Source organism: Strongylocentrotus purpuratus, unplaced genomic scaffold, assembly GCF_000002235.5.
Source record: "Strongylocentrotus purpuratus isolate Spur 01 unplaced genomic scaffold, Spur_5.0 spur5_scaffold_20, whole genome shotgun sequence".
Lineage (NCBI taxonomy): Eukaryota > Metazoa > Echinodermata > Echinoidea > Camarodonta > Strongylocentrotidae > Strongylocentrotus > Strongylocentrotus purpuratus.
In genome coordinates, this window is record NW_022145606.1 from 44,910,522 (window position 1) to 44,915,792 (window position 5,271).

The following is a 5,271-nucleotide window of genomic DNA, read 5'->3' on the forward strand; positions in this document are numbered from 1 at the left end:
AGATGGCTCTGAGTAACTTTCAGTGAGTTTCTTGGGTAGTAAATGTGATATTTGAAGAAAAAAAAAGGAAAACATCCCATAGAAATTCATAATGCTGTCTTTTATATGACTCCTCGTGCGTAAAAAGTTGATAATGTATATCTTAGAAAAAGTAAAATTAAAACATTCTTGATTTCTGCCCAAAATAAGAAGCAATTCAAGTTTCCTGACGTTGCAGCGGACGATGGACTCTATGTTTGGGTGAATTTATACAAACATGTGGAGTGGAGAGGAACATTACAAATGGTTTGGGTATGAACACAAAATGAACATTAAGCAAACCATAATAAGCTTGCCCGACAATGCAGCTGAACACATAATAAAGGGTGTTCTTGATAACGAAATGGGCTTGCTCCTCGCTCTTAAGAAAACATTTGCAGGAAGGAACGAGCCTCAATAACTACAAGGGTCAAATAGGAATTCCGAGGTCATCCGGAAGGACCCCCACATATTCGTAAAAAGAAACGTCGCCCATGTTGAATGAACTTGAACCCTTATGGACAATTGTTATCAGGTTATTGCCATTAAAGATAACGTAATACAGATCTTGATAAAACTCACTACGAAGTCCTAGCTTTGACATAAGCATCGAGTCCATTGTCAGCTTGTAGGTGTGGAGAGATGAATGGCTTTTTCTCAACTATCTACTCATTGGGCCAGAAATCAAGCATGCTTTTATTTTACTTGTTCCCTGGCATAATTAATTTGTTTCTCTTACGCGTGAGTCTTAGGATATTGGGGCGCATCTCATCCTGAACATTAGGATATCCGGTCACCTTGCTGCCAGAATACCGGAAAATTTAAAAACAAACAAAAAAGGCTCTGCAGGTCCCTAGCCTTTCCCCATGATTGAAGGAAGGGGGCCTATAAAAGAAAGTGAATTTCTTTTTCTGCGAATTTCTAAGTGAGATACGGTCAGACGGTACCAGTTTTTAAACGAAATATGCCTACCCTACTTAATTTCATTATAATATAAGTTTATCTTTCATCATTCTGGTTTATCCCGATTTGTCTAATATCACCATTGTCAAATTTCGCTTTCTGCATTACATCTGTAGGTTAACATTATTTAGTAAAATTATCGATTATTCCGATCATGATTTCGTCTGCTATCCGATTGATTTAATTTAAATTTTGTAAAACTTCCATTGCGTCTAATGACTATTAAGACTTCTATTCAAGAAGTATATTTGATGTAATTTTCAATGCAGATTAATGCTTAAATTCATATTCTCAGAAATTGCAGGTTAACAATATGTGCGATTGAAATATCAATTTGATCTGAAGCTCTAGTTCCTCGTCGTAGATAATCAATATAGAAACTTCAGTAAATAGGAACCACTTTACCTGCTGAGATAGTGCGAAGTGGTTGCAATCGCTCTTCTGAACTCCTAGCATCTGAATGGTGGCCATCAGGGCCAAGATCAGCAAACATTTTTTTTTCCCCTACACGCCCTGTTTCAACCCAGGAAGTGATTGCTTCTTTGGTGTATCCTGATTCTATAATATTGAAAATTCATGACTGATAAAATATATAGATTATAATGATTGAGTATAACATGGCTATTACATGTTTTCTTTTCTTAATTTGAAATAACGGATTCTGGGTGGTTTTTTGCCTTGTCGATACTTTTTTCTGTAAAGTTTGAGACATTACAATAAAAGATCACATACAAGACCCCTGTTATCTCATATATAATGGTTTGTCCACGCAACAGAATGTTGGCATGGGTACATGGAGAAAAGTTTAGCTACTTGACTCAGTAAATATTTATAAATTATTTTCCGGAAACAGTTTCCCAACCATGGTGAGGCAGGTTGACTCGATTACCTACTCCTTTTTTCTTTTTTCAAGGTTCACGCGGCTCACGGACATTAAATCTCAAGTATCGCTATTTACTTTGTATAACCATTTACATGCTAAAATATGAAGTTACATACCTTGAGAGTCGTGGAGCTCAGCGATCCCTGTTCGTCTGAAATGAGAATCGTTCTAGTTATATTGCTTTGCATTGAAAACTGTCTTTTGATATTATTTCGCACATTAAATAATCAGGTATACTCACAGGGTAAATTATTATACATGTACGGTACACAACAATATTATAAAAAGAGGAAAAGTTAGTTCCACTTCACTTCTTATCGACCAGGACTGTACTGCCAGATTTTTTAAAAGGTTTTTCAAGTCTTAATCAGCCATTTACCGAAAGGGGATGACATGACAATATTATAATTGCTGTTATAAAGATTGAAAATGACTAATATCCAAAACTAAACATGCTATATTACTAGGGTTTCTTTTTCGAGTAAAGCGTCATGTCAAATTGGGACGTTTATGAGGTGAAATCTTCAATGTTGTACGACAATTATCAGCATAACGAGTTCATATGTATCAGGAAAATTCATAACAGACATCGCTTGAAAACAAAATATAATCATTTTACTTTGGGACTGTGTGCCTAAGAGTTGATAAGGTTCGTATTTCTCTTTTCCATGATGTAGAGTGGCCCTCCGCTTCATCTGAAAAATATCAATAAATAATTACATCTTCTTACTTCATATACTACGCACTTGTTACATTTAAATGAAAACTGTTTAATTGTTAGTGAATAAAGCCATTTAGTCTTTAGTCTTGTAGTTGACTGCTTATGAATAAAAATACAGCTCTCGTGCTGATGAGGGTGTACCATCCTTCAAAAGGGAAATAAATAAATTAAGCAAGAAAGACGGATACCCCCTTGTGATTTTCACACAAAAGTTATAGCTCCTAAGAAAAGGCATAGTCCCTTTAGGTAGATTCATTGAAAATGTCGCGGTTCTACAATTATGGGGAGCTGCTTGTGAGGGGGGCAGGGGCGGATCCAGCCGGCGCAAGGGGAGGGGGAGAAGGTAATGGTTGCCCCTTGAAAATTGTGGCGGCCGATAATTCGCTCAGTGAGCACTATTCTGTTTTACCTTTTTTCCCAGGGGAGGGGGACCGGGCCCCCAGCCCCCTGGATCCGCCACTGGAGGGGGGGGGGGACCTATATCCCTAGGCTACCCGCCTTGTACACCAATTGGTATATCTTGTATGGTATCATTATTAGTGTCAAGTACATGTTTTTGGTGATATGTGTCAGGGCAGCTTACCATGTACCGGAAAGGAATCCTTTTCCTCTAGCCCCGTGCTGAAACCGAAAAAATATAATACACATAATTTAACAACGTGAATAGCATCAAACTTGATATTCCCCTGACATGAATTGTTATCGTTATGATACAAACCTTATCAAAGCATTTTTACACAGTGACTGCCAATTTTCGTCATAATAAAAATGGTTTGCAGCACAGTTTGCCAGTTATGGTCATGCGATTGCATTGTGAAAGAAACGTTGTGGAATCAATCAGAAAAGGTTGATCATTTAGAATTGGTGTGTACTGCAAGGTTCTGGAATTATCAAAATGATAAGAAATAAGGCCCAGTTAATAAAAATGGTTTGCAGCACAGTTTGCCAGTTATGGTCATGCGATTGCATTGTGAAAGAAACGTTGTGGAATCAATCAGAAAAGGTTGATCATTTAGAATTGGTGTGTACTGCAAGGTTCTGGAATTATCAAAATGATAAGAAATAAGGCCCAGTTTTGGTTAAGTTACAAGCACTGTACACATAAAGATGTGTATGCATGGGACTAAGCGACACGTGTGCGACCATCCGGTTCAAATAGATGTAATAATTTACCAAATATATCAATAAGTATGCGATTTCTCGGCAAAATTTGTATCATCACGTATGAGTCAAAACCTATTCTTTCACATGATTGGTAATAAGAGCTTCCATTTCATTTTTTGAGAGGGAGGCGTTTCTAAAACCGGTCTTACCTTTAAGAATGCTACATCCAGATATTTTTGTTTAAGGTTTAATGGATTTGTAACATAGAGTTAATCGAATGTTACGAATTATAAATCGAAAGGACGAAGTTCCACGGCAAATTATGGTAATAAAAGGGCATGCCCTTTTTACGTTCATAATTGACGTATTTTGATTTGCACCAACATTTTCAAATAGTCATAATTCTCAAATGCCGTTTTATATCAATTGAAAATTATTTTTCACCATAATATGTGATCAACTTTCCATTTTGACCAGATTTAGATAAATGTACAGCTGCATTCACCAAAGTATGTCATACCTGCATGACGTGTTATCCCCAAAGCTAGGTGTCCTGGGTCGCTTCCTTGGACCTATTTTTTCCAATTGCGCTCTTCTTCCTGGGACCTTTACACAAATAGGATCGTCAGATTTAATGATTAATGGTCAAAAATACAATACATTTCTCGGAAAAACTATTTTTCAACAATATATTTTTTTTCCTTCTTAAAGGCCCACTGCACTACTGGAAGCTACTTGCGCCCTCTATAGGGCTCTCATAGGGAATTCGACACCCTTTGGGTGTTAACTCAATAACAGGTGTTGTCAATTACCAGGATTAGCATCCAGTTTTATGACCAAAATGCTTTGTATCCCCCACCCCCTCCGCATGGGAAAGTCATTATCTTACCTTTCCTATCAGCCGAAGGCTCTCTAGCTAGGGGTATTTTTTGGTGGGACCATGGGTTTGTTCTGTGCAAAACTAGTTTCCGGCGAAGGCTGGTGTCGGCAAAAGTTGAACTTCTGCACATGGAAACTGACCACGTTTTAACGCGTATTCACGTTTTTACGCATTTGCACATCCCAAAGCAGGATATATTGACCTTTTACTGGACGGTCATCCGGGAACTTTTCACAAGCCGTGACATATTAAAATATTACAGCATCAGAGTACTTTTACTGAAAGCACAATATATGACGAGTTTTCTGGTTAACTCAAAACCTTTCATTCAAATAACTATATGTGATATCATAATAGCTGAGTAAATATGTGTAGATAGAGGCATATCGATTTTAGTACCGAGATACCCAGGAAAAACAAATGAACTCACCATATTCTCCGAATCCTGCACTTGCATCGCGGTCATCGATCCTTCCTGTGGTAACTCCTGTACCATGTCTACGAGGCCTTCCACATTAGTTTTATATATATATTTTTTTAAGAGAGGGAAAATGAGAAGGCGTTTTAACTGGTGAAATTTACCATTTTAATCAGCGCGAGTCACTTAAAGCCTACTTGTATAGCTACCCGATAGCTACTTGCTCCCTAGAAAACAATGCCTAATCGCGGACCCCCATGATCCTCTTTTTCTTATGTTATTTG

General features: G+C 37.6%; 1 long non-coding RNA gene across 1 annotated transcript; it reads right to left on the reverse strand.

Moving 5' to 3' along the window:
* Positions 1–2,483: 2,483 nt before the first annotated feature.
* On the reverse strand, positions 2,484–4,289 carry LOC115927387. The gene is made up of 3 exons (XR_004065605.1): positions 4,210–4,289; positions 3,169–3,206; positions 2,484–2,559 (listed from the first exon to the last, which is right to left on the reverse strand). It is a non-coding gene; the product is annotated as an uncharacterized LOC115927387 (long non-coding RNA).
* Between the last annotated feature and the right edge of the window lie 982 nt (positions 4,290–5,271).